We start from the raw sequence: 25,972 nt of genomic DNA, 5'->3' as shown, positions 1-25,972 counted from the left end.
CACCATACGTCGGGTACCCATGGGAACACAGTAAGCCATTCAGCGTGGGCGCACAGTAGCTGGTGTATGCACATGGCGCTGGTGTAGTTGCCATGGTAACCGCTAAGGGCATAGACCGGGAACTAAGGACTACGATGTTTGCGTAGCGGGCGTGTGTTTCCTCTGTGAGTCATGACAGTATCCTCCCCCCAAAGGACCAGATGAGCCCTTCGAAGCGGGATAAGGAGCCAATAACACTGGTGGATGAATATTTACAATCGGTTCCCAGATTCTATCTTCCGGGCCGCAACCCTTCCAGTCAAAAGAATAAAAACATTTGCTGTTACATACTTTCAAGCTCAATATCACATGGACTTCATACGCCTCAACTCCTTCGACCACAACAGGGACCAGACGCCCTGGCAACCTGGTAGCAGGGGAGCAATGCTTCAATAAAGATACATGAAACACTGGGTGCACACACCTGAGCGGGAAGTTCAAGGCATATGGGCCGATGTAACGAGGCAGTAGTTTATGCTTGCTAGGTATCCTTAGATTAGTTGTGGATAACCACGCCTTGATACCAACTTGGGACACTGGTGCAGGAGTATGATGAACGTCTGCAAATCTCTTCGACCAACGCTGCGCTTGGTCCAAATGCTCTCTAACTGTCATGTAATGCCGTTAGATTCCCAATGTAAGCACAGACAGCCAGGTTTCATGATGGAAGGGATGAATCCAGGGCTATAGACATTGAATCTTGCCCATATAGGGTGTAAAAAGGGAGAAGATCCAACAGAAGAATGTATAGAATGGTTATATACAAATTCAGCAGAAAACAGGACCGTTAACCAGTCGTTCTGGTATCGCAGGCATAGGCAACGGAGGTACTGTTCCAAAGTGGCATGAAGTCTTTCAGTCTGCCCATCAGTCTGAGGATGGTAGGCACTGAAATATTGGTTTTCGATGTCAAAAGAAGAGGTCAGGGCAATCCAGAAATGGGAGGTGAATTGGGTACCCCTGTTGGAAACAATGATCAAGGGTAGCCCGGGTTCTTCCTGGATGGACTGCGATGAGAGAATCATGGCACCATTGGAGGTCACAGGGACGTGTCCCCTCGTTGGGAATACAGATCTTTTCCTGCACATAAGGTAGGCCATTGATGTCATCAGCATTTAGGTCTTCCAATTCGTCAGGATTCTGTCAAACCCACGTCTGAATTTTCTTCCTGTGTGTGACTTGGGGAGTACAACCACAGGCCACCTGATGTGGAAACAAGATATGTTGAGTCACCCTTTCTTAATGGAATCTCTTCACCCAAACGAGAAAGCGCATGTGCTTGGAATGTAGCAGAGCAGGTGGCATTATGCGGTCTTGAGTGCTAGGAAGTTGCTGTGGTCTGTGTAGACTGTCACAGTATAGTGAAAACAAAGCAAACAGAGCTCTGAAGTCCTCTTTTTTAGGGGGCTGTGTGGCAGAGGACTAAAGTGAACATATATATAGAAAAAAGTGCCACAAAAACAGCTACCCGCCTACACACGTACTAGGTGTGTTTAGTTCCAGAGAGTGCTACCTACCATGTCAATTAATTAATAGCGACAAAACCAATAGAGATATACATTTTTTAATTTATGAATACAAAACACTCAATAAGATTAATGTTAAAAGGAACAGACAGAAATGCATTTTGTTTATACAGAACATCACATAAAAAACATATAGTGAAAGTCAATGTTTTCAACCAAAAACAATTTCTTTGAACTTAACACAATCATCATGTAATGGTAGTGTTGTGGGGTTAGTAAGGATGTGAGGTAAACATCTTGTTATTTCATGAAACCTTAAGTTACAATAAACTTGTCCTTGACTGTGTCGACACCAAGAAGTGTGTTTCTGGGTCTTAGCAATGTTTGTTGAACAGAAAAAGCACCCTGTAGCCAGTTTGAAATGGCTATAAGATGTGTGCTAGACCCATCTTAAGGACTTTGTATGGAAATGCCTTAGATTAGATGTCAAAGGTAGTTCAATGGTTGACGCCCTTCACATATGGCGATCTAAAAACCAAAAACGAGAAAGCCGTATTGGTAACATAATAAAAGAATAGAGTGAGGGGTGTCTATTGGTGTGCACATGCAACAATTTACACTAACCTTTCAGTTACTTGGTTGACGTATGTGGCCTCAGATGAGGTATAAATGTGGACGAAATTCAATTATACAAGCTGTAGATCTTCACAATTATTGAAACTAGAACAAAAGTTTTAAATAAACTTTAAAGGTTTGTATTTTCAATCCCTTTTAGCTTAATGCATTGTAACAGAGGAAAATTCCTGTTTGTTCATTATGTATAATGATGTAATCATTGGTCTGTTACATCTTAGCAGGGAAAATCTCTGTTTGTCCTACGGAGACTATCAAAACATGTATTTCTATCTGCTTTCTTTGTTAAAAAACCCAAACAATTGAGGAAAACATCTTGGTTTCTGGCCAAGATGTATGTTGCATAAATGAACACATCTTGTATTTTGGACTCGATGTAACAAGCCAAGCCAAGAAACGACTGCAAAACCTTTAAAGTGGTTGGAATAGGCCATTCCAAAACAGCTTTAACTTTTGACTTGTTCATCTTAAACCTCTTATTCCTGAGGTTTTAACCTAAGAACTCGACTTCCGTGGTGTTGAATATGCATTTTTCGGCTTTAGCAAATAAATGGGTTTTCCTTCGCCTCTGTAGAACAGAACAGACATTTTCCAAGTGATGTTCGTATGTGTCACAGTAAATCAGGATGTCGTCCAAGTAGACGACGACGTAATGATCCAACATGTCCTGAAAGACGTCATTCAGGAAATTCTGAAATTCACAGGCGCATTACAGAGCCCAAAGGGCATTACCAGGTACTCAAACAACCCGTAACGGTTCTTGGATGCTGTCTTCCACTCATCACAGTCTTGTATTCTGACCAAATTTTAAGCCCCTCTGAGGTCCAATTTAGTGAAGATCACGGAGGAACCCAATTGATCCAGCAAGACAGAGAGGAGTGAAAAGGGGTACTGATTCTTAATGGTGATGGCATCAAGAGCTCTGTAAATTGATGCATGCTCTCAGATCGCCCTCGTTTTAGGTATGAATAAAACAGCAGAGAGGCAGCTGGTGACTTGGAGGTGTGGATAAATCAGGTTGCTAACACCTTGCCCAGATAATCCCTTAAGACTCTGTTTTTGTTGATGGTAAGGGAATGCACTCAACCACTAGGTACTTTGGACCCCGGGATTCATTCTATAGGGCAGTCATACGGTCGGTATACCTACCTACCTACCATGTTCGCCTTCCTTTTTCAAAGACATCCAAAAATGCCTGATACACACTAGGAATCCCGGTATCGGAGAGTTTTATTGCCAACTGAGGGTATGGACTTGAGGATGGAAGTCATGATTTTTTCCGTTGGCAGAGCTCCTGAGAGTTGGGAGTGAGGATTTGCCACAGATGGGACTACCGTGGGAAGTGAGTGCCTTCAGATACCTAGGTGTACACATTATGCATACATCCAAAGACATGTACACATGAAATACAGCTGGGGTAGCACAGTGGCTGAGAAAGTCGATGTCCTTTTGGTCAAAGCTCCCACTTACTGCTGGGGAGAGTAGCATTAGTAAAAATTATTGTACTGCTGAGATTCTTGTACTTCTTCCCCAATGTCCATCACTACCGTTTCTTTTTTCTGTTTGCTGGAAACAATGATGAGGGGTTTCTTGTGGAGTCCATTTCTGCATAGGATCACCCTGGCAACGCTCTGTTTGGCATAAGGAGGGTGGTGTACAGCTCCCAAACCTGGAGGGCCACTATTCTACGGCACAGCTAAGCATGTGTCGCAATGGCTCTCGTATCAGGTGACATCTGAGATGATGCTGCTCGGCCAGCTGGTGGACACAGCCTACCTCAGAGAAGTGATGTGGTGACACTAAATTGTTTGGATGCTAAACCAATGTTGGCCAGCCTGGACAGAAAGGGGTGGCGCAGGGCACTGACAGTTATGAGGGTAGATTGTCCTTACCCGCCCAATGTGCCGATAGTGGTAGATGTTTGCAGGAACAGAGACGAGCTTGCAATGGCATGCTGGGGAGTCACCACCCGGGGTGATATGTACGAAAATTGAAAATTTATAGAGCAAGACACGGTATGTGAACAGAATGGGCTTCCTGTTGGACAGTTCCTAAGGTATATGAGAGTGGCAGAAGTTGCCAATCGAAAATGGCTCGAGTGACCGTTAGAGCCAGTGGCAACTGGGCTGCTGGTCCTAATGTACTCTTTAGAGGACGGATGGCATCCGGTGTCTAGACTGTATGGTGTCCTAAATGATAGACCCAATTCCCAGAGCCTCAAGTTAAAAGCAAGTTGGGAAATGGACCTAGGAGTGGAGATAGGGAGAGTAGGACTGGGAACATACTCTTCAGTACCCTAAGGATGTGTCTAGAAATGCACGCTTTAAACTGATCAAATATATGTGCCACACCTCACCTACATGACTCCTAGCAGAATGGCCAAATTCATTGTAGGTAGGCAGTCAATCTGTCCTTGGTGTCGGGCTGATGGGGCTGATCCGATATAAATGTTCTGGCATTGTACTAAGGTGCAGGGTCTCTGGGCCCAGTTGGAGCAAGCATGCAGAAAGGCGGGGGTTACAAGATACTCCTGGAACCCCCTGGAGTACCTGCTAGGTGCATATCTGAGAAATAGCAAGAATAAGCACATTGTTAAGTTCATGGATCTGGCATGCATCCTTGCTAAGCGCTGCATTGCCATGTCCTGGAAATCAGATGGGGGCCCACAGTGCTCACGCCGGCATAGGGACTTCGAAACTTGAGCTGTAGCAGAGACATAAGTGTGGGCCAGAATGAGGCAGGACTTGGAGGCTACCCCAGGGGGAGCCTATGGTATGTGGAAACAGCTGGTTCGGGACATGTTCCACCCCTCGTATGACAAACTACCGTGAATGTAACACCACACTTAGGGGGGGGGGTCTGCATGTATAGTCAACTTCACTCTTGCTGACACCCCGGGGATAGCCCCTGTGAGCCCAGACCAAGCAAGTAGCTGGCTGTAAACAACTAATATGTATGGTTGGAATGTTGTTGGTCCCGGATCTGGACCCGACCACTGCAGTGATAACACGTGGAGAAATATTGACATGTTATGTCTCTTGTTTGTTTGGTTTATTATAATGACAGAATGCACCAAGTATTGTAAGGGATACCTTACCCAATGAATATGTTCTACTGTATTAACGTTGTTTACAAATGCCAATAAAAAGATTTTAAAATAAATGGGCTCGAGGATGGCTGTACAAGGGGATTTTGGCGTTTCAGTGTTGGAGCCAAAACAATTAATATCACAGAAGTCCAACGGGAACGTTACTTCATGTTTTTCCCAATCTATCTGTGGATTGTGTGCATTCAACCAAGGTAGACCAAGTATTACTTTGTGCTGAGGGGCTGCAATTCGATCAAAGGATATTTGTTCCCAATGTCCGGAATCAGTGGACATCTGTATGAATTGTGTTTGCTCCGCCACTAGCCCAGAAACAAGGGCAGTGCCATCCACCGTGTTAACCTCTTGAGGTTGTGTTTTAGGAATGATAGGAACACAAATCTGTCTAGCGTAATGTATGTCCATATAGTTCCCAGTTGCACCTGAATCAATCACGGCTCGGGTTTGCAGAGGGAACTCCTTATGCAAGAAAAAAAGACAGACAAATAAACTGGTAGCAACAAGGACGGGGACTGGGAGTCCAGGGGACAATCACTCGACTGAGGGACTCCTACGTCAACTTTTGGAGTTTCCTGTTTCCGTACTGGTCTTTTTGGACAATTGCGTAAGAAATTATCTGCAGAACCACGGTACATAATTAGATTTGCCTTTCGTATACACTCTCTTTATACATTTGACAAAGGACCACAGGTTGTTTGGGTTTGGTGTCGCCAGTTGAGGGGGTTTCCTTTTGCCTTTTCTTTCGGCCCTTCAAGCATCAATCTGCAGAACGAGGTCTAATAAATCGGGAAACCCCATTGGTACCACCAGAACCGTGACAAGTGTATCCTTCAATTTGTTTGACAATCCTTTGTAGAAGACAACAGCCTTTTTTGTCTTTCGGCCAAGCTGTCTCAGCCGCAGACTGATTTAATTCAGCCAGGTAGGAAAGTAAGGGGGTATTACCTTGCATACGGTTTAAGAACTCTAAGTTGGTTGCTTGTGCCATATTGGGTATCAAAGACATGATTCATAGCTGTGATTAATGCATCACAACTGTACAAGACATAGCTATTGGTTTCCAGTAAAGGATTAGCCCAGACGGCTGTGGTACCCTCCAAGAGACTATAGAACAAATGCCGCTTTTGTGGTGGCCTCAGGAAATTAAGCGGGATGACATAAAAAGTGGTACTTGCATTGATTGATAAAAGTGCGGTATGTATTAGGGTCACCATGGAACCTCTCAGGGGGGCCAACAGAAACCGAGTCAACATCAAAAAATGTACTGGATTTTGTCTAGGAATGGGAACGGCTGGGGCTGCAGCCACGGCTCCTCCAAAATCCTCATCCTGAGGTGGTGGCTGTACTGCATCTTGTAAGTGATCCATCCTGTGACGGATATTGGTACAGAGTTACAAAATTAGGGGAGCTAGGAGCTATTTAGCTCCTGCTTCCAGCATAGTATAGTCGGGTTAGCTTGAAGCCAACAGCTACCAGGAGCTACTTCTGAATTCTATGGCCAAATGGTGCCTTCCAAACATGTACAAATGTGAGTATTTGAGAATGTTAATGAATAAGAATTAGAATACATCTAATATACATTTAAAATCACAATGATTCATACAAAAATGGACAAGAAGTTAAAGGAGCATCTCCCATGGTTCCCCTGTGGTAGTTCCTGCCTACAGGGTGAAGCCCAACACCCAGGAGTTGGTTTTAGCTCCTGCTCATCGAATCTCAATTACGAACCTGGGCGGTATGCGCATCAGTCATATCGTCAGGCAAGTCTGCTACGAGTTGCATCAAAGCTGCATTTGTATGGTGGCTTCTAATTCTGTCAGTACTCACTAATAGGCCTGTAGGTTATTTGGATTGTTCTTCTCCAAGACATCCCCAATAAATATGGGGACTCCTCAATAAGGGTGACCTTTCCTATGAAGCACTCCTCTGCCTGTTTGATCTATACAGACCGGGTCGTGATTCAAATGAAAGAGCAAATATACCACCAGGTAAACGCCAGGCCGCAAGAATAAGGATAGGTTTTAGTGCCGATAATCTTAACCAAAGTAGATAATCATCAGTTAGGACAGCACTGACCTGTGAAAGACTGGACACTAAGCTGAAAACCCTCGAAGAGGTCGTCTGGTGGCAAAAACTTTGTGTTTCACTGTGCGATTTAAAGAAAAAACAAAGATGTGGAAAATCTACTGAAGGACAATCCAAACTGTCCTGTCGAAGGACAAGCTTACCTAATGTGTCAGAGAAGGAGTCCTAGAATAAAGGGATGATAGTAGGAACAGGAGGAAAAGGTACTAGATGCGGAAGGGAAGGATATTAGTATGGTTAATAGGGACCTACCCCCGGGCAGAACGAGGACGCACTAACCGCAGTTACAGCGCACAGTTGGCCAAAGCTGCAAAGCATCCAAAGTCCAGTGCACAGAAATGGTTCAAAGTACACAGCAGTTCACGCTTTTCCAGAATCCCATGGTGGGAAACACAAGGCAATGTATACCAGCAAGAGCAAGGATTAAGGGGAGATCCAAGAGGCAATCTGTGTGGCAGAAGCAAAGTTTGTTTACCATAGAGTCAAAAGAAGTACCAAAACGCAATCCAAGAGGCAGAAACGAGGTGAGAGGAATCAAAAAGGCAGTAAAAGAATCGGAACATAGGTTACTTACTTCAATTAGAAGCACCGGTGCCATGGAAATGTCGTTCTTTATGCCTGTGGGATCAGTAGGGACGTGCCGACATTCCGCCATAGATCGGGTATTTGTGGCAACACAGGAACCCATCCGGTGTGGGCACGCGGTAGCTGGCGTACACACATGGCGTTGGTGTAGTCAGCATGGTAACCGCCATGTGCATAGACAAGGGAACGAAGGACTATGCTGTTTGCATAGTGGGCATGCGTTTCCTCCACGAGTCGTGACACTGGCACCCTTTGATGGGCATTCGTACAACAAACTCTCAAATGTATTTGTCTCCCGCCTGCTGCAGCTGCTGCCATTACCAACATGGATGCCTTCATCCAATCATATGCCAAATCTGACAAAAAAGCTACTTGCATCTGCATATCCTGCAAAGTTGTGGCGCAGTCCAAACCTCTGTCAATTGCCTTGGCTCATGGTGTTAACCCCTGTGAGGACTCTGCTGTAAATTAAACAGATAAACAGGATCTAATTGTTAGGTGCGCTCCGGTACATGCCTACTTCATAATGGAATTGGCTTTTTGTCTACTCCACCCTTGATGGTCTCCTCAGATGCAGTAAAAACAAGCTTACCAATTAAGGTAACCGCTCATCTATCTGTACAGTTTGTGGGAGCTCTTTCTTTAGTCCCTTCAGGGTATAGATCTTTGACAGGAATCTGGGAGCTCCACTCGTGTCGGATTCTGCTCACTCTTTAAAAAACGTGTGCTTGATTTCAGGTAACAAGGGGAGACCTTTTGATGCTGCACTCTTGAATCGTTTCGGAAGCAGGCGTTTTCCAGCATCCAGTATTGGTTCTGCGTCCCCTGGGAATCCCATATAAGAAACATGTTTCAATGCTCTTGCAGTAGCCTCCTTGTCCAAATATTTTCCCTCTCCTTCCCTTCCAGAAATGAAGCACTGGAAGAGAACTAGAGCCGGTAGATAACGAGGACGCAGATCTCCTTTTCCACCCTTGAATGAGTTCCTTAATATTTGTACCAACTCTTTTTCCTTGAAGGATTTTTCACTTCTTTGCCTTCTTCAGGAGGCAAAGTCAATGATGATTCCTCATCCAAATGTCTTGTGTTCTCTGTGGCTTTTCCCATTCTTATCACAGCATTCCCAACACCATGTCTGGTGCCATAGAAATAAATAGTTACCTTCCATGTGTCACACTTGGGCCTCAAACTTCCTCTTTGTTTAAATTAACATCTGGGGAGTCTATGTACACACACACACACACACACACACACAAATGAATGGTGCCGACAGGGTTACGGTATGAAAGCAGTAGGTAGCCCTCCAGATAAGGTGCGTATCAGGCATTGTCTTCTTGTGAATGCAACACCTTTCTTTTTCCTGTGCGCATCCATTACGCAGACAATTCTGGGCAACACTCCCATAATTCATGGAGTACACTTCTGACATCCAACTGGGATGGGTCATGCTCTGTTTATTTAACAATGTCCTCTATTCGTAATTCCATGGAAATAAATGAGTTTGTATTTTTCACTTGGTTCAAATGCTTTGATTTTCTGTGTAGAATTTTGCATCACTATTGTGCTTTGCACATTGCTTTGACACTTAGGAAATTTCAATAAAATTGGCAGTCAGACCGATTTGGAAGACTGGTGTAGAGTAGTACTGTGTTTCAGCCAGGGCTGCCTTTTTGTTTTGTTTACAGCACCATTTTCATTGGCTTTAATAGAGGTCACTCTGCTGCAGTGTCATTTTTTCAATTTACCTGCGATTTCCATAGGCATTTCAAGGCATAAATTAGTTTTCAAAAATTGATTAGCAAACCAACCAGGGTAGCGGAGTGTATCGAGTGTGTTGCCCGTGTCTGGCGAGTCTTTCTGCCATTACCACTGCAAGGAGAGGAAAAGGAGGAGCTTTGCCATAAAACACCCGACCCCGCCGGAGCGGAGTGTAGCGGAGCGTATCGAGTGTGTTGCCTGTGTTCCCTGGTGGTCCGTGGGGGCGTGGACAGTGAGGACAGTGAGGAGTAACATCACACATCACCTCGGAAATTGGCGAGCCGGTAAGAGCGGATTAGCGCAGACCAGAGAGCGCGCTGCTCCAAGTAAAAATAGCTGTGGGTGCATGTGAGGCCGGGAGTCCGTAGAATGAGGACAGTGACAACGGCGAACACCCGCGCTCAAGCGAAGCGTAGTGTGGCATCTGTAAATGCTAATACAAATGTACCTATCCTGCACGCCGCTGCGGCGAGGATCCCGCAAGTGGAAATTAGAGACTCTACCCCGCCTGTTGCACCTCTCCCCCCCCTCAGTACCGCAATCTTCATCTATAACCCCTGTTGGTACAGAAACAAATAGTAGGGAGAAGGGAGGAGGTGTAGGAATAAACAGAGCAGCGACTGAAGTATGTGATGGAAGGGGGGTCAATGAAAGCACGAGTAAGCTTGGTAGTGTGAGCGAGGAAGAAGCAGAGGTTGGGGTTGATGAGGGTGCCACGAGTGAACAAACAAACACGTAAACACTCACACCCAACACAAGCCGAGGATGTGATGGTAAAGGAGATATCGATGGTAGTTGTGAGTGACAATGCAGGTTCTGTGAAGGAAAGATGCATTGCAATGGTACATCATACACCGGCGCTGAGTAACATCCCCCCTCTCGCCAGCTACTAATCCCCTCTCAGCTTGAACTGTGTGTCCGACCATGTGTAGATCTACTGGATGAGGCCGAAACTTATAAGAGGGGTACAGCCGATCAGGGTGCCTCGACAGGTGCTCATCTGAATCATAATGTTAGTGTAAAGCATACGGAGAAAATGCAAAAAGACAGGAAATGGGATCTAATTCGGCGAAAGAAGCTCAGGTCAGAGATGCTTGAAATAATATCCAACCAGCAGCAATGACAAATGGTACGGAAAGTCCTATAGAGGAGCAAGCGTCCTCGAGGCTCCTACAAGCGAGGCCGGAGGTGACAGTCCCAAGTATGGTGAGTTGCTACAAGGATCCTCTATCTTCAATATGTGCATCGACTATGGAGAATATATCAAATTCAGGGCCATCTTTAAAAATGTTGGCATGGACTAGAGTTGCAGCAATGCACAAGCCAGAACCTAAAACTCTAAAAACAGCGAACACTATCGCTACACCACCATTCCCGAATGAAACATAGGGCCCAAGTCCCCCTCTACAAATAATGATGAAGACCACAAATCCGGTAGAGACAATGTTAGAGATAAATGAGGACTGGACAAGACCTGAGGTCTGGAATGAAAGAACTGCTGAGATAAACTCTCCTAAAATAATACCCCGAACAGATTCCTTGGAGATCGCTGATCAACTGCTGAAAGATCTAGCAGCGATGAATTCCAAAATAGCGCAACCACGAAAGCCCTCCCGAGCAAACTCAAGCGAGAAAACAATGCCACAAGTTGGGTGGCTATCAAACAAGGACCGGAACATTGCTGACGTCTTCAGACTTGAAGCAAATACACCAACTTTTGAGACGAGAAATGATGAAATTGTAGTTTCTCAAAAGAGAGGTAGAAGAAACATAAGCTCGGATAGCGAAACAGAAGGCTTGTCCAAACGATTTAAAGGGAGATTAGGGAAGAACGGATCCCCTCTGCTCAAATGCCCAAGAGAGCATACTGAGAGCCAGTCAACCTCTGAGTCTGAGTATGAAGACAAGACACCACGCGCACACAAAGCAAGTCACCAGCCGAGTTGAGCATCAAATTCTAGTGAAGTGAAAATCTCTCAAGACAGCGCTGCCCTCTTAAAGTTGGTTGTTGCAAAATTAAGTCCGATTTTGATGTCAGCCACGACAATAGCTGTGGCGCCTTTGATGAAGTTGTATGAGAATCTAAATGAGAATTGCCGTGACCAAACTAAGCTAATAGCACTACTCGACTCAAAAATCATAAAACTGGAAGCCGAGGTCGTTATGACAAGAGGGGGCAATGAAATCTCTTTAACAACCTTAAAAGTCTCTAAAAGATTCAGCGGAAGATAAGAGACTCCTGCGGAAGTCACAAGACAGGTCTTGACACTGTTACAAAATGAATGTAAAGACAAGGATGTCGCGGTTACCAAATGGCAGCCCAATAAAGAGCTTCCTCCAGTCGCTACAATGTCAGAACTGGGAACAGAGGCTACTGGTGAGAAGCCACTTATTGATAATCAACTCAAAGAGAAAATTGCGAAGAATAAGAAGGCATCTCCATCTCAGAATTGCTGCCATGTAAATGAACTCACCATTAGCAAGGTGTCAAGTGTAACCCCTGAGAAAGGACTGAATGAAATGGGCAGCTCAAAGAATATGGGTATACAAGCAGTTTCAACTTCCATGACGATACCAGTAAAAGTGAATTCATTGATCACTTCTCAAAGTGAAAGAGAGAACGGAAATGGTGTCAACTCGCCAATAATTGACCTGACTGACCTAGATAAAAGCAAGGCTCCCAGCACAGTGAGTGCCGAGATTAGTTCTAAATCATCACCACCAAAAAAGAATGATTCAGAGTGGTTTGATATATTCGAAAACCCGAAATCGCAAGTGAGCGGTGAAAAACCAAAGAAAGGTCTGAAGGCAGATCAGAAGCAGAGTAATGGTAACAAAAAGACGAAACCTCAGCAAGCACAAAAGAACAAAAAGCAGAGGAGCTCATCAAATTTCTTTAGAAATATCAAATCACTGAATATTACAGTAAACAACACAGAGCAAATCACAACAAAAAATAAAAATAACAACGAAGATGTTGTGCCACACGGGAAACCGAAACTTTAGAATCTCAAGCAGAGAATAAAGAATCCCAGCCAGGAACAATCAATAAATCAAAGAATAATAGTGCTCCCCTATTGATAGATGAGGAGGAAGATTCTGAGGAATTATTGAACCTGTCAACTTACAGCACACCAGTTGACGAAGGCATGGAGAATAAAACCACGACTGAAATAAATCAAATAAGTGAGGATAAACGTGGCCAAGGTGAGACCCCAGTTGACTTAACTGGTCCACGGGTGCCAATACAAGAACATGAGAAAGTGCGAGACGACCATCTCAGAGGTAAAAGAGTGGTCTCTCGGCCTCGATCACCAATGAAAACAAACCCTACAAAAGAAAAAGAAAGTGCAAAACTTCAAGAAACCCAAGTCTTCTACACGCTTGAGGAAAAACGTGTGATAAGCATGCTGAAAGCGAATAGTGGGGTGTTGTTCCCGGTAGAAGTACAGATCAAAACAAAGGAGGCTCCTCCAAAACACAATTTAAACCTAGAGCCATTGAAAGTGGTCCCGAGCTCTGCTACTAAATTTGATGGGGCTAAGAGTGAAAAGCCAAATAAATCCAACCAGCAGCAGCACCCCATCCCCAATTCCAACCTAGACGCCAGTAAGACTCCAACCTTTCAGAATACTGGTGGAAAAGATTGAATCCAGAAAATGTGATGCTCCACTAAAAAGGTACACTATATTGCAGATATTCAAAAAAATCCAGGTTTTAAAAAGTATAAAAAGTGCACAAATTAATCGGGTTGAAATTATAACAGACGCAATCCGGAAATGTGTCCTGCTACACATCATGGACAAGAAAGATGTGGAACTGGTCATGATGTGCGAAAGGCAGTTGTGGGAGGCTGGCTATCAAATTTATGAGGTGGACAACGCTCTGGTTGGAGTGGAGCCTGATAAATTAAAGGAAAAAAAAGTGACAACAGAAAAAAGAAAGGGATGCCCTGCGAACAGTCCTGCAATAGCAGGTGTCAGTGATGAGGCTCGGAGAAACGATGAAACACAATCAAGGGAAGGAGATGAGAATTCATCTTGCCCATTGAACGATACAAGATTGAATGAAATTAAAATAACTATAGAGAATTGGCAGGACAATAAATCGGCAGAGTCCATGAATGAGGATTCGAACATCCAGGAAGACAAGGGAACAAGATGGGCATGGTTGGCAAAAAGTTTAAATGGCTCAACGAAGAGTTAATGTGAAAAGAACAGCAGACACCAAAAGCACACACTTAGTTGATTACTGAATCTACTATTGATGATGTAAAAAAAGAAATTTGTGTTATTAGGGATGTGTTCAAGGTGCAGGGGAGAAGGATGCAACCTTGACACCTACGTTGCGTTAAATACAAAAAATACAAATAAGTTCCCAAGTCGGGAACTCACGTCCCCTGCACACTATCCTATGTCTAGAAAACCAGACCAATAATTAATAATGTTCAAATTGTCAGTAATTCAATTACATATACTTAGAAAATGAATAATCTTGAAAAAATGTTCATTCAAACAAATTTAGGTCACAAGAAAGCATCTTCTTTTTATTCATGATGTCGTAGTCAAGAGGGGCCCAACATTGATCATAAATATTTCTTCTAAACTAGCCAAAGCACAGATAGACACATTGAGTGTGGGCATTTCATTCATACCAACTAACTCAACTACCTTGTTTGAAGAAGAGATTAATCTTTTTAAATTAGTCTGGAAAATGGAGTTAAAAATCTTTTTTGACAATCTCAGACAAACCTCGACACCAAAAGACCATGAATATCTAGAAATGAAAAACAAGAGTTCTTTTCATCCTCAGATCAACAACCCTTTGGTTAATCTATTCAAAACAAAAACTACGAAAGATCTTAAGAAAATTAAATATGAAGCACCAAGACAACAAAATATCCGCAGACACCAACTAAAAATAATTAAAGATCTAGCAGAGGACAATTCCCTAACAATCAAGCAGGCGGATAAAGGGGGAGCCCTTGTTCTAATGGACACCAGCCTATACAATACAGGCTGTTTAAAACTTCTTGAAGACAGAGAGACATATCTCCCTTTGGATAATGACCCGACAAATAATATCCATTTCATCATTCAACAAGTGGTGGCGAAAGCCAGTTCAATGGAATGAAGATTTTTTGATCAATAAGAATCCAATAATTCCAGTTTTTTAAGGATTACCAAAGATTCACAAAGATTCCAGAGATCCTCCATTTAGACCTATTGTTGCAGGAACCAACAGCATCTTTCAACCCTTAGCGGTATATCTTGATACTGCACTTCAGCCTCTAGTACAGCAGATCCCTACTTACCTAAAAGACACAACACATTTTTTACAGACAATCAGATCATTGGACATCAATTTCCCTAACCCTCTGTTGTTTTCTATGGACGTCAGCAGTCTATATACCTCAATCCCTCACAATGAGGGTATTGCTGCTTTGGAATGGTTCCTTTTAAGTAACGATGAGATTTCGATCCATAAGACCTTTGCAATTGAACTTATAAACCTAATTTTATATAACAACTAATTTAGGTTTTAGGTTTAATGATCAGTATTATATGCAAGTTTCAGGCACCTCCATGGGTTCAGCTGTGGCCCCCAAATACGTGAACATTTTATGTTCAATTTTGAAAAAACACATGTTCTTGAACATCCACAATGGAAAAACAACATACATTGTTGGATAAGATACATTGACTACATTTTTGGAGTCTGGAGTGGTTCTGAACAGGAATTGATGGACTTCTGGCAATATATCAACCTCTGCCATCCAAGGATTAAATTTACCATTGAGATTAGGAAACCACAAGTGAATTTCTTAGATGTCTCGGTTGAATGGAAGGACATGGAGTTAATTACATCTATCTTCAGAAAACCTACTGATGTCAAAAACTCTCTGCATTACAATAGTTTTCACCCAAGACACCTGAAAGAGAATCTCCCGTACAGTCAGCTCCTACGAGCAAAACAAATTACTTCAAATACAGAAAGACTCCAGACTGAATTTGAAACCATGAGAGCTAGATTCCGAGAAAGAGGTTTTCCAGAAGAAATTGTGACTCAAGCCATTCAGAGGACGGAAGCAAATCCCTGCGAGGCATTGTTGACTAAACAACCTACTCAAGCTAAATCCAACCTCTACACATTGAAGTATTCAGGACAAAGCTTTCAAATTAAGAAAAGTATACACAAGAACTGGGACATAATCAAATCAGATCCTAACCTCAATCGCCTTTTTCCATCACCTCCAATGTTGGCTTACAAAAGAGGGAGAAATCTGAGGGATACTTTAATCAAAGCAGAGAAACCCAAAAAATCGACTCAAAGACTTCTTACCAAACAAAAGCAAGGTACCTTCCCTTGTTTAAACTGCCAGCACTGTTCAAATATTATAAAAGGAGACCACATCAGGCATCCCAACAATGGCAAAAAGATTCCCTTGAGAAGTTATGCAACTTGTGAATCAAAAAATGTAATTTACACCATCAGATGCCCTTGTGGGAAATACTATGTGGGCAAGACCAGCCGACGTGCAAAAGAAAGATGGACTGAACATAAGTCTCAAATCAGGACAAAAAATCTGAAATCACCAGTATTTCGTCACTTCAGAGATAATAACCACAACATCTCGCAAATGAGATTCGCCATTCTTGAAGTTATACATCCCTTATCAAGGGGAGGGGACTTACCAAAATTACTAGCACAGTGAGCTTTTTTGGATACATAAACTTGATGCCATGTCCCCACTTGGCCTCAATGAAGACTATTATCTAGGTCCATTCATTTAAACACACACCAAATTTTTTTTGGGGCTTAGAAATTCACTGACAAAGTTTCAGCTGTTATTAGTCGATTGGCACCTTTGAACAGTAATTGCAAAGAATGTGAACCTAATAGAGGACAGGATAATCACCTTGCAGAACAAGGCCATCTAAACAAAGGGTGATCACATATGAGTAGAAAATTGCTGGCTTTCAAAAACGTTGGGGTAATTTCCAGGGGTAAAGGTGACTGGTGATTGACTTTTGTCATGTTTTACAAGATCATATCCTACCCTACTAAGGTATCCATAATTAGAGGAGAATGTGAACCTGGTCATGGGCAGTAATGATAGGTTCTCAAACTTGCTTTTACATTTTTCATTAATACGAGTGGCGATCAAATAAATGTATTTTATTTCTTTAATTTTTTATTTATTTATTTATTTATTTATTTAGTCTTACTTAGAACTCCTGTCTCCTCAAAGCCCCCATCTATCATCATACCGGCACTGCATTTAGTCCCGGAGACATAGAACCACTCTTACTTTCTCTTTTCCTTTGGCTTGGACCATGAGTCTGACAGCCTCTATTAGCCATTCTACTACTCGTTTACATATGACGTCATGCACGTAATGCACGTGATGACGTCACTATGTAAACATCTAGCCCATCCTGTGTATAACACAAAGAACGAATGTACATTCAACACATTTAATGTGATACCTTTCATATCTGCATATATTGAGTGACTCTACCATCAACTTAACATCATATTAGCTAAAAACGGCATTACCTAGTTTCGATTAGTAATGTCACACACGCATGCACGTGATGACGTCATCACTATGCATCTCAAATAAAAATGCAGGTAACTACGCGGAGTCTGACTATCCCGCGAGTTCCTGACTCCATTGGGCAGTACAACACGCTACAGGTAAGACAGTGACCCTGATGTAGAGGAAGGTTATCAGAGTAGTCATCTCCATCCCCTTGAGGACCAAAATAGATTTACTTCAGCCTTTATTTATTTTTATTTCCTAGAAATTGTTGGCCATCACAGTGACTGTTTCCTGGTACTATAGTACTTAGGCATCCTACATCTGCTGGTCTTCTACAAGAAGAGGTCCTTCTAACTTCTATGTAAGTTCGGTTTTAAACTTACTAAATAGATTTTTACCCTCTCTTGCTCTGAGTAATGACCGTGTCATCCTTTGGACTTGACTCACAGGTAGCGGGCTTTGAAACGAAGAACCGGTAGCCATTTTTTCCAAAATGAGCGTGTCTCATATGAGGTTTCGATTTAGAGGATTGAACAACTCAGAAATCAGCTTGTAAACTCTTAAATATTACCTGAAAGATTAAAACACAAGGTTAGAATTTTCGATTCTTTTTTCTCTTAGCCCATTAGTCTGCACATTTGGATTCATTTAGACTTTAGACATTTGACCTTCCTATATAGAACCACTTTTTCTCAAAAAAGGTTTGGCAAAATGGTCTGGCTTAAATGTGTGAAAACAAAATGTATATTATCTAGGATAACTTGCACTCTAAGGGTTATGATAAATGTATAACCAGAAGACAGTCCCTACTGTAATGCAAAGATAATGTAATTACGGATGTTTGTTACAAATGAATATAGTGATAACTAAGGTTTATTTTCAGATTGACAAGTAACTATGACCTATTACTAATGTAAATGTATATATATTTTTTTTATTAGAAATCACTTATTGCCCCTGAAGAAGAGTGTGAAGCACTCGAAACGTGTTGGGCCCCTCTTGACTACATCATGAATAAAAAGAAGATGGTTTCTTGTGACCTAAATTTGTTTGAATGAGCATTTTTTCAAGATTATTCATTTTCTAAGTATATGTAATTGAATTACCGACAATTTGAACATTATTAATTATTGGTCTGGTTTTCTAGACATAGGATGGTGTGCAGGGGACGCGAGTTCCCGACTTGGGAACTTATTTGTATTCAACGAAGAGTTAATGCCAGGAGAAAGTGATAAAGTTAGTGATAGCCTCTTGGAACACAAGAGGCTTTTCTCACCTTTTGAATTCTATACCCGAAAGTTTAGGAAAGGCTGATGTGATATGCCTGCAAGAAACGTGGCTCGCAAATATACCTTATGTGGAGGGCTTTGATGTTGCAATAAATCCAGCTATTAGAATGACCAAAGGACGTCCAATGTCGGGCCAATTAACCCTTATTAAAAGAAAATGCGGTATGAGAATCAAATCAGCTTTAAATATTTCACCATTCATGCAGAAAATGTGTGTAGAACCTGCAAGCCAGTCAGAGCTGAAGGTGCAGGTGATTCACCTCCTAAACGTCTACTGGATCACAACGCCGAAAACACACCAAAAATTCGAAGATGATCTCCTAGACGCAATCGACAACATCATAATTGATGACCCGGAAGCTAGGTTGATTGTGTGTGGAGACTTTAACATGCAAATAATAGAACTTGACCAACCAAAGGCTGCTGCGAACTCCAAAGAAAGATATAACGGTGAATGCTGGTTAAAAGAAATGTCATATGGGAATCTGACAATGTTGAATGGAACAACGCGTGGAGATATTCCAGCTAAGCCAACCTGGGAAAGAGGTGGTCAAAAATCTATATTAGATTACATCTTTGTATCGAACAATCTGGTGCAGGATATAATCTCCTTTGAGGTGAACAGGTCAAACAAAAGTGACCATAATATTGTGGTTATGGAATGGAAGATGAACAAACTTGCTCAGAGGAAACAATGGAGACAAGGAGTGTCGTTGGTCCCAAGGCGGAACAGATTGCGACTTAGAAATACTGACATATTGGCAGTGACAGAAACTCTGAAACAGTACCAGGAACGGGGTTGGTCTGATCTAATTGAATACCAGCAGTTCTTAGAGATTAATAAAACTCAAAAGGGCAACATTATGACTAAACCTGGGTACCAAAACCATCAATACGATCCTGATGTTGCGAGAAGAAAAAGAGAGTTGAGGAAATGTATAAGAAGAATTGGTGCTGCAAACCTAAGGAATGACAATTGTCAAGTTAAAAAGGCAAAGAATAAATACATCAATTGGTGTAAACAGCATCGGGCTATAATGGAACAACGAGATGCCGAGCTAATGCTGAAGGCTCTAAACCAAAGAAATTCCAAAGGCTTTTGGGCAATTATAAATGAAGTATCTAATTCCGAAATGGCAATAATATCAAGTATGGTACCTGAAAAAGAGTGGGCAAGTCACTATGAAAAATTGTTCAAAAAGAGAAAAATCCCGAGTACCACAAATTTTCAGTGGAGCGAACCCTGGGAAATCGAAATAGACAGAGAAGACATTCGCGCAACTATTAAAAAAAGCAGTGCCTCGCACGCAGCCGGGCCAGATGGCTTGTCGAATGCAGACTTAAAAGAGAACATCGACGAGTGGGCAGACTTCTGTGACATTTTGTTCTACTCAATAATTAAAGAAGGAAGGATCCCTGTGTCATGGAAATCTGGGATAATCGTTCCCATCTTTAAGAAAGGAATCCGCACGGACCCTGCTAATTATCGGCCATTAGCCCTCTTAGATGTAGTGGGCAAAGTTTTTGCAACACAACTATTGGCGCAACTTACAGCATGGATTCGAAAGGAGGAGATTTATGATGACCGACAGTCTGGGTTTGTCAAAGGGGTAGGCTGTGGCGTAAATTTACTAATGTTGAACCTGCTAAAAATGTATGCAATTAGATCTGGCCAAAAAATATATCTTGCATTCATTGATATGGCGAATGCGTTTGATGGAGTGGATAGAGAAACACTCTGGTACAAACTTATGAAAAGAGAGTGCAATAAAAGCCTTATCCAAGCCATCAAATAGCTATACTCAAATACTTATATCCAAGTCCGTTTGGACCGAGAAGTAAACTTAACGAACCCCATACCAACAGAGAGGGGTGTAACACAAGGCTGCCCATTAGGGGCAACCTTGTTTAACTTCTACATATCAGAAGTAGGCACCGCTTTGGCAAATGTGTCATTTCCACCGGAATGAACAGAAGTCTGATAAACCATATCATGTATGCGGACGACATGGTGATCTTAGATCATACACCAATTGGCCTTCAACGAAAATTGACAGCGCTAAGAACCTTTCTGGAAGACCTGGGACTGGAGATGAATGCCGCCGAATCGGAAATTTTGGTTCCAGAAAACAAAAGAGGAGGAAAAGCCAATAGGTTTAGACAAGGCTGGTCGCTTGGTGAGAAAAAGCTGAACAAAGTCCCATACACAAGGTACCTGGGAACAATCATTAGCTCTAGTATTAACAACGCTCCGATGATGAAAAAACTTCTAAACAGCTGAAAACAACTGACTGCGTAAGGTAAAATAATCCAAAAAAAATATGGAAAATTTTCATGTGATCCAGTACGAAAATTCTACCATAGCAAAGTCTCGTCAATTCTAACCTATGGAGCTGAGAACATGTTTGGGTCCGAATACAAACTATGGTCACGATGCGAAGACTTTTTCTGGAAGAAAATTCTCCAGATCCCCCTAGGGACGCCAACTGCGAGTGTCCTGTTTGAAGTAGGGATGTCGTCACTTAATGCAAGGATCACTTGGAATAAGCTATCACTATTTAGGAAGACGTGTGATGAGGCAAATCTACCTCCTTTCAAAATTTTGAGAGAAGAGATGAATCCAAAGAAATCAGCGCTAAACGAATGGAAACAACAGTGCAAAGTGATCCTAATTTAACTCGGAACAGACTAACGAACTCTTTGGTATAATCCAGACTCTGTGAAAAAGAAATTGTTGGATCGAAATAGCAGAGAAAAGATTGACCCATAAATCCATGCAAAATCTACCACCAGAAGCAAAAAAACGAAATACGCTTCCAAGTTACCTGAGGCTAGCACCTTGCAAGTGTTTAAGAAGGTTGTTCCTAAAGTTCCGATTGAATATCTTTGAAACAAAAGAAATTCTGAGTCACCAACGGATGATCCCGATAAACAATACAAAATGTAGACTGTGTGCTAAGGGCAAGGAAAACTTAAAACACCTGATTCTGTATTGCACAGACCTAAGGATCCAACGTGAGAATTGTCTGGGTAAATTGAGGAGCTCATACCAGACGTATAACGCTGGAGAATGGTGGAAACATCTGCACATCAGGGAAAGCAAAAAGCTGATGATTGGCATGATGCGATTTTTGGAGCAAATCCAAATCCAATTGGAGACAAGATCCCCACATACTTGTAGCGATGCCGCAGAGTGCGAGAGGAAAGAGACTTTATGTTTTAAATGAAAGACTCATAAGGTAAGTAGCAGTCTAATTTTTGAGTAAAGTAATATGTGATCATCAGAATGATGAAGGAAAAGGATTGATAAGAAAGATGAATGATTTTAGAGAATAGGAAAAATGCTATGTTGACAAGTTTTCTTGTCTTTTTTTTTTCCTCTTTATGTGTATCTATTTTCAAAAGGTTTGTATAAACTAAATGAAATAAAAAAAAAAATTAGCAAACCAACCCATTTGATTAGCAATGTTGTAGTACATTTCTTTTTAAATGTCACCAGAAGTCATGTTCATTTTCAAGAGTTCACTCGTTAATATGATGAATCTTCCCCAACAAAATGAAATATAATTGACACTATAAGAGTTAAATACACTAACCTAAACTTTACTGTAAAGCATGGAGACAATGCACTGTTTGACATTAGTGATACTGTAATTATGCATTATGTCAAATCGTAAATTTTAAGGAAGAATTGCATGACTGTCTTTTTAAAAAAAAAGTTCACACATACTGGTCTTTGCCAGATAAGTTATAGTCAGTTTAACAAAAGTATTATTCTGATTACGCTTGGTTTGCAATTATTAGAAAAAGAAATATCTTGCCTAGGACTGCTACACAGGCCTGGCAGTTAGGAGTGGAGGAGATGATTACTACTGCACTCTTTCCATGAGCCCCTTTGCTTTTGCAGTGAATGTAGAATAAGAGGGTGGAGAGAGCCCTGGGGGCAAGAGAGGAATGCAAGGTGAGCATGCCTTCATTGAACATGGTAGCTTAAATAGCTAGCTTTGCTACACAAGTGTCAAGTTAATTAGAAAACCTACAGAATTGCATGGCAAATTGCTATGCAACACAGCTTATTATATGTCTTGCATTTCATACTGTGTTTAAACTTTGTCTCACAAGCACATCAATGGCATTTAATGGCTTGAGGTTTTTGAAGCATTTCATGTTTATGAGAGCTTCTAAGAAAGCAGTTTTGTTTGGCATTTCTCATTATGAAAGAAAGACTTCTGATGTTAAATTTGAAGATCTGTTTTGTATAGCTTTAAAAGATTGTAAATGTTTATATGTGTGTGTCTATTTAGAAGCATACATGCATGAAAGGGTACATTCACTTGTTTGTCACAGCAGAGTGAGAAAGTAAAATGCTGGGCACGTGGTCTGAACTTTACTTTTACTATGCCACCGTCCCCTGACCGGAGCAGGTATTATTCATACAGCTAGGTAGGGTAAAAATCTACCAACCCTTCTTTGATGGGCTTTTATACTTTAATGGGACATTAGCAGCCCTTCCCGTCAAGACAAGCTATTTTTTAAAGGAGGCCGGGTCAGCACTTCTTAACAGCCCTGAATACAATGTTAATAGGGGTGACTGTACCAGTACTTTTCAACAGCGCTGGTATAGATTTAGGCACTGAACCATGGTTGCTCAACAGAAATGCCACATGGGACAATGTAAACTATTCACAGCAGGACTGAAAACACATTCAGTTATTATACCCAGACTTCTTAGCAGAACTGCTATTTTCGGAACAGCCCTTGCATTTTTCAACAGTGGTGTTGTAATGACCCAGTACCAGCATGTGTTACCAGTTTCAATAGGGAGCACTGAAGAGGAACAGTGTCTAAGCTCTCCCCTCCATTCTTCTCAGGTGGGGTTATGCACACCGGTGGACAGTGTGAGAAAAATGCTTTGGTAGGCTTCAAGCCATCCTGCTGTCAGTTTTGCGCTTTTCCGAACTTCTGATTCTCCCATGCCTGATAGTGTGTGACACTGACAAAAGTCCAGTATCTTATACAGGCACAAGGCTCAAACCCTCTGCCTCATGTGTAGGATGGTTCATTGAAAGAGGCAAGGAGCTTGGGATGAGCCAGTTACATGCGATTGCTTGTGCCCCAATCCTACAAGCCTTTCAGAGTCAATAGCCTGTCAGGAAATTTAGGTCAGAAGGTTGATAAACCTGCTGCACAGATCAACGTTTAACCTGCTAGTTCAAAAACTGTTGATAGCTTGGTGAGCTCATACATCTGCAAGCAGCGATATGTGTTTAAGATGTAAATAAGGTGTGCAAACCAGTTCAGCATCTGCTGATACGAACCTCTAAATCAGCAATTTCCAGCCTAGCTTCCAAAAGCAGGTTTGCACATGGAACCACCCCGTAATTTTCAAACTGAACTATATTGGTAGATGGAAAATGCATTTTCATCTTATTGTTTCATTTCTTATTGCTATGCAAAAAATCCAAATAAAAACCAGGAGAGCAATAGCAATTACGAACCTACGAGATATAGTACAAGAAAGGGCAACAAAGGACTGAAGGTGGGGCAGACAGAACATTGTAGACGAGGGGCCAGATATGACCCTCGTGTCCCCCTCACGATTCTCTACCAAAGACAGAGAAACGACAGATGCGCCTCTCTTTTGGGCCTCTTTTGGGCCCATCACCATGGTCATCAATGTATTGCAGAGGTGAAAAACGGTATTCCCTTGGACAACTGTTCAGACTACACCCAATTGATGATTTGTACGACATGGAATTGACTTTGATCAATCAGGTCGACTGACTGGAGAGCCAGAAGTCAGCAAAGTCATCATTGACATCACGATGTAGCCTCACTTATGAAGTACATATCAGTCAATTCATAAAGATACACGACCTACAGTAGTTTATTGCATATATGGACGAAGCACATGCATGTGACCCATTTAGGCAGAGGACTGACACGCATACATGTCTCTGTATTCATATCTTTCACCAAAACTGAATGTGCAAGATGCAACAAGATATAGATAGCTTGTACATGCTTACACTGTTACTAACATAGGGATGCTATAGGAGCTATAGGCCATCGGACCCAGGGAGAGAGAAGGCAGGTTCGACAAACACAGGCAAGCTGACATGATCGCTGCAGCTCGAGACGAGCAGAAACAGGACCTCCAGCCAAGGACAAAGGGGGAGCAGGAAAATTTCAGCTACCTAGATAGTAAGCCACCTGCAGAACTTCAGGCTAAAATCCTCATAATTACAGACGAGAAGGCTTAATTTTGTGGTCTTGTGTCACGACTCGCTCCCTTCGCTCCCGTTCCCACCACTTGGGGGCATGATTTGGGGTTCATTCCCTACTGGACTTTTCCTCCGAACCTTATGCTGCAGTGCTGTGATGAATTGGGAGCGCTAAATCCCTATTTTCCAAGCTACTTCCCTTCCGGATCCATTCCAGGTTTTTGGCCGCCAGCATGCTTCTTTAACCAAATGACTATGCTTCCCAGAATGCCTGGCCCACTGCTTCACCTCCACCCTTGCAAGACAAGGTTGGGTGGAGGATAGGCAACACCTGTGGCTGCAGGTGCAGCAATCAGCACACCTGAGGCGTGTGCTCGTTAAGCAGCTTTAAAAGCCTCAGTCTTACTTCAGTCCAGCGCTGGTCATCGTTTGCAGTATTCCTGTTGTGACTAGTCCCTTGTTCCTTGTTCCTTGCCTTTGTACCTAGTTCCTAGTTCCTGTTTTCTTGTTCCTCCGCCCTGAATCTCGGATTCATGCGCTAATTGATTTCTGCTCCCTTGATTCCCTTTTTGTCTTCCTCTGTTTGTAGGCAGCATATCTCAGTGCTTTCCCCTTTTAGATGCAGCCCAGTTTGTCTGTGTTCTATATTTCTTTGACTCTGTCCTTTGCTGCTGTAAACCCGTATGCCTTAGCCTTCCTCTTAGATTAGCTTCCTGTCTTTTCCTTGGAGGGGTAGGGAGAAGTTTGCATTGGTTATTTCGTTTTTCCCTGCTCCTGATCCTTACTTTCCATTGGGATCCATTCCATGTTTTCCATTGCACTTCTGCATTTATTTCCCATTTGATTATTAGGTGTGGTGTGCTGTTGTAGCTAGCTCCTGTGTGAATGCTTATGTTTTCCTCACTAATTTGTAATCACTATTCCAACTTAGGTATTTAGTTTTCCTCCCCTTGCTGTTATAGCCTTTCTGGGTCCCAGTTTTCATCAACAGGATTCGTGGGCTAGCTGACATTCAAGAGGTTTATCTCGTCCTCGTGAGTACAGTTCTTTAGTTCCCTTATTTAATACCATCAAGAGTGTTAGTTCACAGATCCTGTCATTGCTTGCCCTCCACGTGGGTTTAGCGCTGTCAGTACCTGTAACAGCATTTGGAGGTAAGGCGCTTGCCGACTTTCCTCGCGGTCAGGTGCTTACCCCACATCCCTTGTCATATATTGGCTTTGTTGTCACACTCTATTTGC

General features: G+C 42.2%; 1 protein-coding gene across 6 annotated transcripts in view; it reads right to left on the bottom strand.

Moving 5' to 3' along the window:
• The window catches only part of ODR4 (odr-4 GPCR localization factor homolog), a 1,066,769-nt gene that overhangs the window by 992,788 nt on the left and 48,009 nt on the right, over positions 1–25,972 (bottom strand). Inside the window, exon 2 of one of the 6 annotated variants that reach the window (XM_069641381.1) lies at positions 22,329–22,444. The exons of 4 other annotated variants lie outside the window; for them this stretch is intronic. The gene's annotated coding sequence lies outside the window, so the exon portion shown is untranslated. Of the gene's footprint in view, positions 1–2,129; positions 2,226–22,328; positions 22,445–25,972 lie in introns of all 6 variants that reach the window. One more of the 6 variants, XM_069641380.1, reaches the window with a different exon arrangement.

This window comes from Ambystoma mexicanum, chromosome 1q, assembly GCF_040938575.1.
Source record: "Ambystoma mexicanum isolate Mex_15411 chromosome 1q, UKY_AmexF1_1, whole genome shotgun sequence".
Taxonomy (NCBI): Eukaryota; Metazoa; Chordata; class Amphibia; order Caudata; family Ambystomatidae; genus Ambystoma; species Ambystoma mexicanum.
Note: the sequence above shows the minus strand (reverse complement) of the source record. Positions and strands in the feature narration are given on the sequence as shown.